The sequence below is a fragment of the Peromyscus leucopus genome, chromosome 14 (assembly GCF_004664715.2).
Source record: "Peromyscus leucopus breed LL Stock chromosome 14, UCI_PerLeu_2.1, whole genome shotgun sequence".
Classification (NCBI taxonomy): Eukaryota; Metazoa; Chordata; class Mammalia; order Rodentia; family Cricetidae; genus Peromyscus; species Peromyscus leucopus.
The window spans coordinates 7,712,009-7,728,503 of NC_051075.1; the positions used below are offsets into that span (position 1 = coordinate 7,712,009).

At 38.5% G+C, this 16,495-nt stretch overlaps 1 protein-coding gene across 5 annotated transcripts in view; it reads left to right on the forward strand.

Annotated features, from left to right (window-relative positions):
- Positions 1-16,495, forward strand: part of Dgkb (diacylglycerol kinase beta) — a 717,548-nt gene that overhangs the window by 546,744 nt on the left and 154,309 nt on the right. The window lies entirely within an intron of this gene.

The window sequence follows — 16,495 nt, forward strand, 5'->3', positions numbered from 1 at the left end:
TAATATTATTAATAGCACTAGACATAAAGAAAGCTTATTAATATAGGCATGAGTACTCACCACGCCCCCGGAATTCTGTAACTTTGGTAGCTGATGCAGGAGGATTACCCTGAATTTGAACGCACCTTTGGCTAAATAGTGGGTTCTATAAAGTCAGTTTCTATCAAATAAGTAATACATAAATATAAATTCTACCTCATCAGTGTAGCGAAAGCAAAATCTGAAGAGGCTGTAACATTAAAGCCTCAATGTAAGTGGATGAATCATATGTGAGATGGTTGGTAGGTTTGATATTCTCTTCTGTACCTGGCTTTAGTTTAGGCTTTGAGTAATGACTTCTGTTAAATGAAACTTAGTATCACAAAGACTCAAAGATCAAAGGAAAGAATGTCACATCCTCCATAAGACAAACTTACCCTAACCTGCTGGTGACAGGAAGCTTGAGCAATAAACCAATCAAAACACCCTATAGTAAGAATTCAGTACAACTGTAGGAAATGACATAAATGGAATTTTGAAGAATAAATATACAGAAAAGTCTGCAGCATTTTCTATATGAATGAGTAGAAAATTTGTGCAATTATTATTTTGTATAAATGATGGCATAAATATCTGATTTATACTAAATACCACTGTAAATACAAGTAGATTTTTAAGATTATTGGTAAAAATTCTAATTATTAGAATTATCTTAGGACCTTAGTAAGATGAAGCTAAAAAAAGGCCTCTAATTATCCAAATTATATATTATCATATAGTACAAAGTGTTCATTGTTTCTTAACTTACAAATACTTTTATTATGCATCTGTTTTATATATGTAAGGATTTTTTCAGGCTTCTTTTCTAGTCTGTTAGTATAGTCCAGTAAATAGCATGTTCTTCCCACGTCTCTATTCCTAACGTTTCCCCGAGCTGATTTTCAGTGCCTCAGCTGACAGCCACGTTCACCACGGAGCTCTGCGAGATTCTAAGCTCGTGGCTGTGCTCACCCCCAGGTAGATCTGTGAAAAGGTGTGGCTCTGTCACACTTCACAGAACTATTAGACACGTCCTGTTGGGCTGGCCTCGTGACTGCCCCATTCACTTTTTCCTTAAGATTGTGGCTTGAAAGAAAGCCACACAGACTCCAGCCACAACAATTCTCTGACCCTTTGCGAAGGGAAGATTCCCTTGTTCCTATTTCGCCCTTCCCACTGTGGAACGGTCGGAGCCAGGTTCTCAAACGTGAGAAAGGAGGGAGCGGGGACACCGGGAGGTCGTGGATCGGAAATACATGTTTGTACCGCAGTTCTTGAACATTTTCATCCGAGTGGTAAGAGAAGCACGGGCGAGATCGACCGTGCTCGGCCCCCCGCTCCCCGTGGCTTCCCTGCGCTTACAGTCCTGACAAACCTTTCAACTGAATATTTAAAACCCAATTACTATAGCCTTTCCTTTATGTTGATTTTAGAAAGTGAAAATTGTCATTTTGGTGAATTTTGCAACTCTGTAACCAAACGTGTCTCAAAATCCTAAGTTTGGGTTTAACATTTATTCTGTTACTTCTTAAGTGGTATACTTAATGTGGGAAAAAATAAACGTACTAATAAAAGTAGCCTTATGTGCCCTTTTCCTGAATAGTAATATTTCTATTGCTTTATTTTCTTTAATTTCTTGATACAGAAACAGCTGTGATTTTAAGTGTGTCAGAGTCATTACAGACATTGCCTTTTTGTGTGTCTGTGCTTTTTAAATTTGGTTTTATAAACTTCTTCAGAATTTTGTCCTCTCCCACATCTCCCAGGTCCACCTCCTGTTCCAGCCCCTCCCAACTTTGTGTCCTCATTATTTTTAGAACTCTTGTTAAAAAGTCCTGTTAGTCTTGCCTATGTTCTCTTAGGTGTGTGGCCACCCACTGGAGTGTGTGAGACTTCTCTGGGGTCAACCTCTCGGAGAAGACTGTCTCTGTGGTGGTAGCTATCAGTTATCAATAACAATTCTTCAGCTAAGGGTGGGCCTGCATGCCTCCCTTTCTCCTCCATCGAGGTAATTTATCTGGCTTGAGCTTTGGCAGGTCCCTACACAGTGTCACAGCCACCGTGAGTTCATTTATGTCTGAAAAACACTGTTCCTACGCAGTCAGCCACCATCTTTGGCTCTTCCGTCCTCTGTCGCGCCGTCTGCGATGATGGCTGAGACCTGGAAAGAAGTGAGTGTCGTGCCGATGTTCCATTTAGGGCTGAGAGCTCTGCGATCACTTTTTCTCAGTTGTGGTTCTCTGTGTTGTGGTTCTCAGTTGTGGTTCTCTGGGTTGATCACCATTTCCTGCAAAAAGAAGCTGCTGAAATGAGGTTTGAGAGACACGGTAACTTAGGGATAGCAGTCGGCGCTGTCTTTAGAGTAACTATGGTGACATTTTGAACCCAGATCACCAATTTCTACACCAATAAGATACCTAATGAAGCAGTAGGAGACAGACGGCTGTGACGTTCTTCTCAGCTAGGAAACAATTACAGTACGCCCTAAAGCCTCTCAGGTTCCCCTCTGTACAAATGGACTAGGTGCCAGCTGGGTTTTTACTGTGTTTTGGAAGTGATGATACTTGTTTTTCTCAACTTTAGAAAGAGTTTTGGATGCCAGGAGGCATGAAGAAGTGTATCGCTAAGTTCATATAATATAGAGAAATTACTTCTTCATAAAAAGAATTGAGAAAAAGTTTGCACATATTTAAACCATATTTAAAGAACTGTCATAAAACCAAAGTGCAAGACTCGGTGTGGTCCATGAAACCCTGAGTTCTTCCTCCCGGCTGCCCAGAATGGGAGACTCCAGGCAGTTACCTTGCTTGAAGTCTTTGAGAGCACTCATGAGATCAAAATATTTTCAGTCAGTGTTTTGGTTGGGAATTCTACTGCTGACTTAATTCAGAGTTGAACAAAATTATAAGTAATTTGCTTAATTATATTATCATTCCATTGAGACACAGTGAACTATTTGGATACAATTCTGAAACATGCACTCACATTCTCCTCATTAAGCAGACATTTTCTTTATGTGTGTTTATAAATACAAATGAGTGTATTAAATACAGACAGCATTGCCTTTAAGCAAAACTCTAAAGCAGGCCCAGTTATCCTCCACGCTCCTGCCCTTAATACTTCATCTTCCCATGTCTCTGCAGTTGCCGAGTTCATCTGTACCATCCCCTCTTCTAAATTAACATGAGAGGGATGTCTAATAAATTCACTCACATTAATGTATAAATGACTGATTGCAGACAAAAGGAGAGGTATTTGCATTTTAAAAGACATAAAAGCCTTCAGCTAAAACATTATTTTTCATCCTGCATTCCACTGAGTTATAGCTGTGATTCTTCAGCTATTCTTAAAGACTTAGTTCAAATCCATTGCAGCATCTTGGAACAAATTAAAAGAAAACTTTAAGAAAATTAAAATAAATTATTTCTGTTAAAAATTGTTTCTCATGTTAACTATTCTCAAATTATGAATGGACAGATACTTTGGATGGTCTTCCTGTTTTCTTTTATTTTTGTTTCTTGTCTCTTCAGTCAGGAGAATAGATAAGCAGGTAGACTGAAGTGTTAGATTTATAGGGAGAAACACATCATTCCTCCTGCACACTTATTTACATATAGACACATAAGTAGATGATCAAACTTTGTAAAATCTGTTCTGCCACGATCATTTAAAAACAATATATCTCTGAATATTTATTGGAGGAAATGTAAACATGTACTATACATTGTCACCCTAGGACACAGGAACCACCCACAGTTAAAAGATCAAATATTCAAATACTTTTGTTTGTCACAAGATCCAAACGGCACAAAGCAATCAGTGGAAGGACAAAAGCGCAGTGCCAGTGTTTGAAGGACAGAGAAGATCAGTGGTAACAGCACTGGTACTCCTAAAGAAATTGTATTATTTGACTATTTACAGCAGATAACAAGCTTCTTCTTATTCATACACCGAGTGTGTGACCATCAGGGTAGATTCGATTTAAACATGTTCAACACTAAACTACTTGTAAGGAGCCAGGCATAAAACTGAAAATGTTAATTCTATATGCACGATGAAATAAAACTGAGCAAATTGAACTAGGAGTGAAAATCTGAACCAGGCAGCAAATTGAATTCCATACATTTGTATGGACACACATGAAAAAATCATTTTTAATGGCCATCTTGACCAGAACGGTGAGATGGGGTTAGGTATGGCAAACACTCCCCTATATACCTGCCATATATCCAGACATTGTATAGCAGAAAAATTATTAAAATGCACCTTTGAAAAGCATTTTTAAACCAAGGTATGGGGGACCTCATAAGGAACTGAGTCATTTTAGCTCTAATAGATTTATTTGAATGGACAGAGTCAGTCATGCAACTTACCAGTAAGATAATCGTAATTATTACAGATGGCTAAGGAAAAACATGGGAAGTTATTGTTACTTCATTACATATCTGCATATCAGGACAGTCTCAATATCATACAACCAAAATAAAATATTAAAAATGGAAATAAAAAAACCTATGATATTCCCACAGCTCTTTAAAATAGGGCCAACATTCTTAGAGATTGGCCACCTTGAAATTGCTAGCAATTTGAAACTCCAAACTTTGAATTTCTAAAATCTGAACTTTCTGTACTTAGACAACATGTTATGACTTTCTCATGTTTAACTTCTTTACTATTGATTCATTTTCAAGTTGTTGACTGCTATCAAAAGTTTGAAAACTGCTGAGCAAATGTTATTACATTCCAGCTTAGACCCGGAGGTGAAGGGAGGTACTGCCAGGAGCAGGGGGATATCCGGGTTGAGCCCTCACTAAGTAGGAGACTGTCTGCTCTACACATGGATGTTTCTAGCTGGGTACTTCTCACAGGATAGTTTATCTTAAAACAAATTAACATACTATGTCACCCAATTTTTTTCAATGTTTTCACTCACAGTTACTAAAGCTAATTTTTTTTTTTTTTTTTTTTTTTTTTTTTTTTTTTTTTTTTTTTGGTTTTTCGAGACAGGGTTTCTCTGCGTAGCTTTGCGCCTTTCCTGGAGCTCACTTGGTAGCCCAGGCTGGCCTCGAACTCACAGAGATCCGCCTGGCTCTGCCTCCCGAGTGCTGGGATTAAAGGCGTGCGCCACCACCGCCCGGCGAAAGCTAATTCTTTTATTTTGCCAGAATTACCAACTCTGCATTGGCACTCATTGATAGAAAATGGATTATTTACTACTCACTCAATAGTTTAAAACTCAGAGTCATAAACACAGACACACAGACAAAAACAGACACACTGACATAGACACAGACACACACACAAACAGACAGATGCAGACACACACAGACAGACAGACAGACAGACACACAGACACACACACAGACACACACACACAGACAGACAGACAGACAGACAGACACACACACAGACACACAGGCAGACAGACAGACAGACACACACACAGACACACACACACACAGACACACACACACAGACACACACACACACAGAGACACACACACAGACAGACACACACACACACAGACACACACACAGACAGACACACACACACACACACAGACACAGACACACACACACACAGACACACACACACACACACAGACACACACACACACACACTGTGGAGCTGTCATTGTACTTCCCTTATCTTTTTTCCAGTGAGAAATTCTGTTTTTTAAATTATTGATAGCAGGGATGAAACAGTAAAATAATGAAACCCAGAAATACAGAAAGTCATTAGAGAAGGATGTAATTGTGAAGGTAAGCTAAGATAAATTAAGTTTAGAAAACTACAGTAATTAGGGCCAGGAAGAAGGTTCTGTGGGTAAAGGTGCTTGTAGCCAAACCTGATCACCTGACTTCAATCCCCAGAATACGAATAGTAGAAGTAGGGAACTGACTCCCACAAATGAACCTCTGACCTCCACACAAATGTCTTAGCACATGCTTTGCCACATACTAACACTCACACACACACACACACACACACACACACACACACACACACACACACTAATACAAATAAATTTTTTTTTTAAAAGCTGACTATAATAAGCTGATGTACTTCCTCTCCCTCTTGTGCTTTGGGTAACCATGTATGCGCATGCTAAGTGTGAACATCATTTCTATTTGTCAGTGTCTTCCTACATAGAAGTGTCCAGTATGTGAGTTCTTTTGAGACTAAGCATTCTGTGGTGTGCTACCAAACACGCTTTTATCTCACCTGCCTTCTGCGTGCACTGCAGCGCTGTGGAAGTAAGACGGAAGCCGTGGCTCTGTGTGAGCCAAAGGGTAGGTAGGCAGTGTGCGTTCTGATGGGCTGTTAGGGAGTGGCTTCCCGACATGGGGCTTTCCTGTCAGCTTCATAATAAACTGCAGAGATTAGGAAGAGAAAGGGAAAGAATGCAACGTAAAAATCGCGTGTATCCAAGAGAATCATCTGGAAAGTATCCGCAAAACTTTGGCAAAATTTGACGTCTTCTTTTGCTTCTGACGATAAATAAGATAATTATGTCTTCATCTTCTAAGTGAGGATGAGTTCTGAAACATGATTCTAATGTATATATACTGTACATTGCTTTAGTCAGACTGTCACTTTCTGTGCCTTATACAAGTCACACATATCAGCAAGTCACTGCTGAGGACACTTGTCAACCGTTGTTGCCCATTCTCTAAAGATTTCTGCAGGTTATTTAGGGTAATTTAGAAGGCAGTGTTACCTCGCCTAAATATAAAAGCAATGTTCATCTTAGATCTGTAGATGCTGTATTTGGCATTCAGACCCAGGCAAGCAGAACAACTTCCAAACATTTAAATTCAGTGATTAAGTCAATTAAATTTAGAAACAAGAAAAGGATTTCATGCTACACAATTATACCTAGATGTTAAAATTGTTGAAAAAAGATCATGGCATTTGAAAGGTTTCATTTCACACACACAAAAAAAATGCATATAACAATATCATGAAAATTTCATTGGCTGAAAACAGATAGATCCAAACATTTGCTGTTTAGTAACCTTTAAAGGAGATATCTCAAAATGAGTTCTTACTTGTATGTTTTTAAACTACCTCCTTCAAAATGTATCAGCACTGGGAAATGAAATAATTACACATACTTAATAAAGCTACCTAAATACCAGAATTGAAATTTAAGTTTACATTATCTATCTGGGCATCTTAAAGTGATAGCACTGTGATATAATTTTATGGTGCATGTATGTACATGTATGCATGTTTTTATGTGTTTGTGTGCATAGGTATGCATGGGGACATAGAGGACTGAACAGAACCACAGTTGCCATTCCCAGAAATACCCACCCCCTTTTGAAATAAGGTCTTCTAGTGGCCTGGAACTCACTATATAAGCTAGATTGGTTTGCTACCAAGCCCTCTCATATCTGTCTTCATGACACTAGGATTTCAAATGGGCAACAACACATCTGGCTTAATACACACACACACACACACACACACACACACACACACACACACACACACACAGGTTCTGGGAATCAACCAAACTGTCATTTTAGAGGCAAGAGCCACCCCAGAGACCATCATTCTGATAAGTATTTTTTTTTTTAATATGGATACAATCCCAGACAAAATCAGCAGTAGTAGCACAAACAAGTCTAGGAAAGCTTCAGGAAAATGAATTTTCAGTAGCAGTTTCATTTGGAAAAGCAAATCCTTGTCCTAGCAGTCCATATAATGGGATCATGAGAGATAGAAAGAGATTTGTCCCCTTGGGGTTCTTAATTAAGGCTCGTGATGAACATCTTACCTTACTCCTGAAACTAAATTCTTTGGTTCCAAAGCAGTGAACCTTGTCTTAGCCCTTCTGCATTCCTGGTGACTCATTGGAATTGTATCATCAGAGAAAGATGGAAAGGAGAAATGATTCAAAAAGCCACATTGTGCAGTTGATGATATTGATATCAATGACAAAATCATCATCTTCTTACCCTACTATCCTGAGTCTACTAAAAGTAATGCCAAGTTTTTATCCAGATTCAGAGTATGTGTGATTGCTACTAGATTTCAGTTTTGCAGTGACTGAAATGTAAAACAACAACAACAACAAAAAATTCAAGTTAAAACACCATGAAGAATACATGTAGCAACTAATTCACAACCTGTAAAAGAGTGTGCATGTACAAAGGACTCTTGTGGAGTTATACATTCCAAATATGAAGCCACCATTCAAGTTTCTTCAACAGAAAGTGCTGAAGCCATCTTGTCTTTTCAGAGCGACAGAAAATTTGCAGCTGTGGTTATAAATGTCCTTCAAATTATGTATAATGACTTTTCCTCTTGGGGTTGTGGGAGAGACGGACAACAACAAATTAGAAAGGTTTTTAAAAAAAATTGTTAACATGGAAAAACTATCAAAAAGACATGGGATCACTTCCTTGGGGGAACCTGGCTTGTGACTCTGATCCCCTCACTGCTTTTAAGGAACTCACTTTCTTTTCCATCAGGATGAAAGTACTGAGTAGGAAAATCTGTAAGCCAACTCAGAAGTCAACTTCAACTGTACTGCCTTGTGGAAGGACAGTTCCCTGGAAGATTAAAACACCAGAGGGATATTGAACATTCATGCCAGTGTCATGTACAGATTTGTTTCTGATCATTTCTGTTGGTATGATTAAATGGACACCGTCTAGCACTTGGTTCTCCTTGCACACACTTACATAACTCCAATAAATGCTGGAGTGTCTAAAAGAGGACAAAGAAACCTGTTTCTTGAACAAACCAAATCTTGCCATCTACTTATCTTTAAATAACAAATTTGGATTAACCAAAGCAACTTGCCACTAGAATTCCATGGCCATGAATTTGGTTTCCATGAATATAGTCTTTTATTCTAAAGACTTAATTAGCATATGAATAGTAGCTTCTTGGAAAGTATCCAGTCCATTCCATTTTTGTGGAAACTGTTAAAGATTCATGTAGTTCACAGTCCCTCTATCCCGAATAATAAAAACAGTCTTATTGTTTCCCCTTTAGTCATCTATGGATTCATAAAATCAGGCATTCTTTTTAAATGTATGTCTCAGACAGGCTCTTTTTGATGGCTGTACATTATCTGCAATTAATCACATTAAGCTAAACATTGAAGCTCAAATGTTACAGAGTAGCGGGCATCTGAAATAAGGCTAAAAATTTCCATGGATAAACATGGCTATTTTAATGAGCCCTAGGGAGCTTTTTTGAGAAAGTTTAAATGCCTGATGAATTCCACACTGTTACTCTAATTATCCCATAACAAGGCACAAAATAACAATCTCATTTCATCCTTGTATTTACAAAGCTGTTCCCATTATCCTATATTTCACCTGTTCAAGCACTGAAGAATTGCTCCTCATTGAGAGATTCATTAAAAGAGAATAATTATATTATATTTCACAGATTGGCAGAGAGAAAATGTATCTTTGAACAATTCCATTTCCCCAAAGAGTTGTTCATTTCAGAATTGGAGACAGGTCTATTAAGTATTTTCTACCCTTTTTAAATATGTCAAAGCTAACCATTAATACTGAAAGTAGTAATCTGGTTCTGATTTAATGAAAGAGTTCAGTGCTATTTGTAAAATACATTTTTGTGAATGAAACACAACTGTAACCACATTCAAAACATAGTATTTAACAACAAAGTCACAAGAATCTTTATTTGCAGAATGATTTAAACTCATGATTCTTCTCATCAAGTCTTTAGAGTCCCAAGTTTTTCCTGGACTAATGTTTCTTTATCAAAAATCTACACAAAATACATTTCTCACTAAATCTGTAGCATTAATGTCTTCAGAGTATCTTGTTGGAATATAGTAAGAGGACTCACTCAATAACAATCAATTTCATTTTTAGATTGCCTGAAAAACAAGATTACAGAATTGTGACTAGAAGTCTTTCATATTTTAAAAACTCATGAACATAAAATATGACCAGTGAAAAAGAGTTCCAAGATGCATCATTTCATATCAGAAAATGTAAAAAGTACATTCTTGAATATCCTTGTCAGTAATTAACAATAATAAAAATGCTAATCAGTAATGCTTTTAGTTTGTTTCTGGAATTTTAAGTGACAATCCCACCTCTGACAGGTCTCAGCCAACCAGGCCTTACCACATCCCCCATGAAAAGTCCAATCAGTATCGAGTGAGGATGAACCAGACAGGAATTTATTATTCAATATACCACTTTGAGAGACATGAGGACTACCCCCCAAACACTTTCTTCCCAAAAGCTTACCAGGGCTCCAGGATTATAGACAGGAGAGGAGGTGAGATGTTTGCACAGTAAGGCAGTTTGGGTCTGGCTGGTCATTACTGTAGATCTTAGTCTGCAAGTTCCTACTTTCTCTAAGGAATTGGCTTAAATGAGCAAGCAATTTGGCTCCCATCAAGCTAAAAGGGGCAATCTTGAGACTATTACTCCCATAGGGAAGGCCAGTCACAATATGGACTGCCTACCTGCTTTGTTGTTCCTAGAAAAGAAAATACTGTAGTTATTCACAGTGTTTTCAGTCTTAAACAGAGAGTGTAGGTACAAGCAGAGAGGTTAGGTAAGTGTAGGACTCATCAACCTTATATTATTAGTAACTTTTGGTCATCAACTCCTTAAGTGATTCACTTGACTATGTAGTCACACAAGAATCTGACCAAAAGTTAAGGTAGCCAAAGGAACAGTTATTAGCCTCAAATAGTGGTTTTTAGTCAATGGTTTTAGCAAATGGGGACTCTGTCAGTGTTTGTCCAAACTTTCTGTACTTGGTGATAACAGGTATTTAAAGTAGCCTTTGCCTTTACATCATTCCATCTAGATCACCGATACCAAAGCAGCAGAAAAACTCATGAGCACAATGAGAAACAGAGTCAGTGCATCTTTTATCTCTTCCAGATGTAAGAAAGATGCCCTTTAGACTCTCCTAGCCCCCCCCTCCAAAAAAAAAACAGCAATTTTCTCAAATTTCAACAGTAATTTATTTATGAGGAGCTTCCAAAGACTTGCAATGACTGGACCTGCATCTTTTTCCTTTGAGCTGTGCTCGGATCGCATATGAACAGTGCTGCTGTGACTCAGGCTGGGGTTAGGAGTTAGACATTTCTGTCTTTGTGTGTTATCTCAGCATTCTTCAGGAATGTGTTTTCTCTCATATTTTAATTAATGAAGGCATTAACCCAATAGGCTTCAATATTATTAAATACTGTATTTTAGATTTCCATTTTAGTTTTGCGGTTTTTGACTCCTGCTCTTTTGTTTTTGAGTATTTTCTATACGTTATCTTTATAAACATTACTTCTCATCCAAATGTTCATGGAAAAGTCAGCAATCAACAAGCAGCTATAACAGGTGTTTTCAATCTCGAGAAAGTGAATGAATATGCTGTTTATGATAGATACTGAAATTTAATTTCCTTCGCAAATCTAGAAACCACTCTGTGATTCAAAACATGGGAAACAAACAAAAATAAAATAAATAAATCATTTTAGAGATAAAGGATGTATTAAACTAAGAAAAATTTCAGATTAAAAACTCCTTTGGGGTAGATTTGCATAAGAAGACTAATTACTAATAGTGCTCAGATAAAAGCCTTACAAATTCATTGATTTTGCTGTGTGTGTGTGTGTGTGTGTGTGTGTGTGTGTGTGAGTTTGTGTGTGTTTATGTGTGTGTGTATGAGTGTGTGTGTGTATGTGTGTATGTGTGTGTATGAGTGTGTGTGTATGTGTGTGTATGTGTGTATGAGTGTGTGTATGTGTGTGTATGTGTGTGTGTATGTGTATGTGTATGTGTGTGTGTATGTGTGTGTGTATGTGTATGTGAGTGTGAGTGAGTGTGAGTGTGTGTGTGTGTGTGTGTGTGTGTGTGTGTGTGTGAAATGGAGCATAGAATGACATCACTTGACAAATGATTGTGAAGGTCTCAGTCATAGTTCGAGGCACTGCTTTTAACAGAGTGATGAGGCAGAGTGGGGAGAGAGAGGCAGAGCATGGTACACGTTTTGGTTTCATTTTGAAAGTTGAGTGAGAGGGGGCAAAGCAGTGTTCTCTCAGATACAAACTATTGAAGCCATTATCACCAGGGAAAGACAAGAGTGCAAGAGTGCGTAAAAGGGTCAGAGAGTTTTATTGATTGATTGATTGATTGACTGATTGATTGATTTCTTCATTTATTTTTGGTTTTATCTTCTGGTCTCCTCCTTCGAGAACAATGGATTTGTCAAATGCCTTCCTTGTTCTTCCCTTGGACAAGAAATCCCACAGAGGCTGGCCATGTCAGCTGAGCAGTTCAGGCCTTGATTGGCTTGAAGCGGTGAAGCGGTCACACTTAACAGAGTGACCAAGTAGGAACAGCTTCTAAATTTGTAGGAGGACTCACTTCAAGGTGCCATTGACGTTCATTCATTTCAGCTTTGATTTTAGAATTTCCCAGGATGCATATGCTGAAAAACTATTATTCCACTCATGGACACGAAAACAGTGAATTCATATGAAATGGATTAGGTTGTTTCACACAGGGCTCTTCGTACCCAGGCTGCCTTCATTCTGCCATATTCAGCTAAATAAACCCTGAAAACATTTTTGACATGGTCTTTGGATACTGAATATCTTGTATATGAGCACTAGCTTTCAGATTGCTAGATTATAAGTGGATGCATGAAAATTATTTGATTAAAGAGAATTTTGTGGCCTCAGACCAATTAGCTTAGCCAAGTTTGATTACTTTAAAAAAAATACTTACCATGAAAATGTAAAATGGTCTTACTCTTGGTCAACAAAATTTTAAAAATCTAGAAGGCTTTTGCTCTAGAATATTTGAAAGTACTTCCAATGCTCTGCTCATATTTGTAAAGGATGAGGCAGAGGCTCAGAGGTCTTTCTCCTGCTATAGGAACAACAGTCCTTCCAGGAATAAATCCTGAACCACAGGAAGATGAAAATATGTTCATATTTCAGTTCACAGGCAATTTCCCCCTTTCTGAGAAGCTATACTGTAATTAACATGCTAATATCCACAGGTCTTAAAATCCTTACATGTGGTCTAATAATGAGTGGGATTCTGGCCTGGCAAGATGGCTCAGTGTATAAAAGCACTTGCGACTGAGTCTGATGACTTGAACTCAATCTCCAGAATTCACTTAGTAGAACAAGAGAACTGACTACCGCATGTTGTCCTGTCCTCCACAGGAATGCCAGGCACACTTCCCCCCAACACACAAAAATCATAAACCAATAAATGTAAAAAAAAAAATTAAATAATGGAATTGGAACAATTTCCGATCTACCCTTATTTGATAGATTTGTAGTTTGGGCCATCTCTTTAAAATAAGGGATCTGTTTACATTACAGTATTTGTCCCAATAAATATCAACTACAAGGCAGTTGACACAGTGGAAGTATTAAGAATACTTGAAGTGTTTCTTTTACCTAGGATATTTCTTGGTGTCTTTTTACTTATTTATTGCCTTTCCTTTTGATAAAAAAAAAAAAAAAAAAAAAAAAAAAAAAAAAAAAAAAAAAAAAAAAAAAAACTTGGCACATAATATTTGCTGTCTTTATTTCCTTTTATTACAAATATGCCATCTCCGATTTTCTTGAAATCATGGTAAACACAGGAGTGATTCCCTCACACCCACACAAGCAGGTCACCATGACCACCATCTACACTGATCTTGCAGTAAAGTCCATCCTAGTAACCAGTTCAAGTTGTATCTGCTGTGCTTGAGTTCCCGAGGCCCCTCCCAGGAGTACAATACATCCCTGGTAATGCACAGGCCTGTTTACAGGAGCCTTCTCAGAAGTAGGTTTTATGGAGAGTGAGGCTGCCTAGCAAATTAACGCTATTGTGAGCCGCTGCCTGCTTGGGTGAGAATACATTGTAGGAGAAGAAAAGGGAAAGGTAATGGGCCTCAGCTACGCAGCAAAACTCTTTTCAAACTGGTGCCAACTGTGAGCCAACAGATGTGGCAATAACTGTCAACAAAATCTACTGCGCTTTAGCTTGCCCTCAGTCAGAGGAAATCACAGGAGTGAGCATTTTGCTTCAGGTCTAGAGCATGTGCTTTGGAAACAACTTTTCCCAGGTTACAGAGTTGTTAGCAGATCTCAGGGGAACTGGGTGTGGCTTAGAACTTTCAGTAGAAATTCTGTTGTTCTTGTATGTGTTGTTTTTAATGTTGGTGATGGTGTTGGTGCTTCTAACTTAAATTAAAAATGGAAAACTCCCATAGGTTTATAACATTCATTGCTAGGTTCTCAAAATAAAGTATCGTCATTCTTCACATTATTTGACCACTTGATAATGAGTTCGGGTCACCTTAAATGCCATTGCCTGTCTATTTTTCAAGGACAGCCCTGGATAATAATACCCTTCAGAGTCACACAAGCCTTTCAAGAGTAGTTTCCATTGCTCTGACTGCTGTTACTATTGCCTTCTATATGATTTTCTCTCTACCCAAATCTTTCTTGCTCCCCTCACCCACACACACGTAAAACATATTCATACAGCTCTTTTTCCATAAATGACAACAAATAAACAGATTATGCTTTTCTTAACACTTTTTTCTCAACTTAATTATTTTCTTGATTAACGGATGGTTTCTGTCTTCATTAGGAACTGTGTGGGATGGACAAAACTTTAAGTGAAATGGGACTCGGTTCTTGAGTTGAGCAAACTGATTACATTTCATTTATGTTAAATGTGTTTTATTTTTTAAGGTTAGTAAATGTGTTTTTTAAAATATTATTTTACCATATGCTGTATATACTTAACAGACAGATAACAGGGCAAAGTTACATGAAGACAAGCAATGTCAGTGGGCACTAAAGTACAGTCATTGACTCTGAAGCTTAATGTCTAGCCAGTCTATCTGATTTAGAAAGGCCTCTCTCTCATTCAGCCCATTTGAGCCCAAATGATCTTTTGGGTGCTCCTGGAATTCTACAAATATGATACCATATCAGAGCCTTTACATTGGTTTTCCCCGTGCCTGGAATAATCTAATCTGAAATTTCACCTTGGTTTTTGCTTTATTTCTTTGTGGTCTCTGAAAAGAGGCCACAGTTATACACAGTACTAGAAGATTTCTCTGGCCCTCCATCGAAAACACATGCTGTTACTTCTTTCATAGGCCACCGTTTACTCCCTTTTGTAAAGCATTAAGTGCTGTAATGGACTAAAACTTCTAGTAGAACAAATGTACATATTATAGATGCAGTTGATGAGGTGTTGGGTTTTTTTAGATTTACTCCTTTCTACATTATGAAAGGATTGTTTTAGCTCTGGATCCCCCAAGATCAAGTTCTTAGCACAAAGGAGATGTATTTGTGCCCAGAGGGACAATGAGCAGGGAATAAGAGACAAAGACAGGAGACAGAGGACAAGGAAGAAAGCAATAGAAGGGAACAAGGTGGGGGAGGAAGATTTGTCCCTGGGGGGAAGAGGAGGCAAAAGACTTGCCTCTGGATAGAGAGCCGAGGTGGCTCCCAGGGAAAAGGTGATTTATAAAGGTAAAGGGGAAACCCCTTGTTGGGACAAGGTGTTTTATTAACTGGGCATGTTAATTAGGTGAGCCAAAGGGGGCTTTGGATTGCTGCCTTCCATACCTCTGATAGCTGTGCCTTGGTGGTTAGCCTCAGGAGAAGGAAGTGACCAAACAAGAAAGTAGAGCTTGGGGGCTGGCATCGGTAATGGAATCCAGTGCTTTTCAGCACGGCAGAGGGAATGCAGGAGAAGGTCAAGGTCTGCAGAGAAATGATTGCCTTGAATTTATGTTGGCTTACACTTACAGAAGTGGAGTCTGTAACGCCGGGGAAGGCATGACAACATTCAGGGGAGACGGGACAACTGGGGCAGCATGGGAAGCAGAGAGCAAGAGCAAGCAATGGGACAAGGTTCTGAACCTTCAAATCCAACCCCAGAGATACACCTCCTCCATCAAGGCCTCACTTTCTAAGGGTGCCACAACCTCCTCTTTTGGCACCACCAACTGGGGACCAAATGTTCAAATTCTCCGTAATGATCGTGAAGCACACGAGTGTGTCAGTGCAGATCTGCTGTTTGGTGCTGTGAACAGTCTCGGGGTATACACTGAGAAATGAGCATGATGATTGTATCACATGATACACATAGTCACATGATAATTATATCACATGGTAGACATAATTAAATGGTTTCTCTTTATAAATTCCTAGGATCATGCTCAGTGTTACTTTCCAGTTGAGTTAAATTTTTCTTCTGTCATAGTCATAGCTTTGGCTCAGAATCCTAGGAGCTAAATCATGATGCCTTTGCTGGGGCTTTCTACTAAAGCACATACAACATGTTTGCCAAACATCCAGGTACCTAATGCTGGAGGTTCTTCTCTGACTCACGTTTCTAGGCTACCTGCATCTTTGAATTAGTGAAGATTCGTGTCATGTCCTGTATCTACCACAAAGCCCCATTCTTTCTCTGTCACCAGATAAAGGGT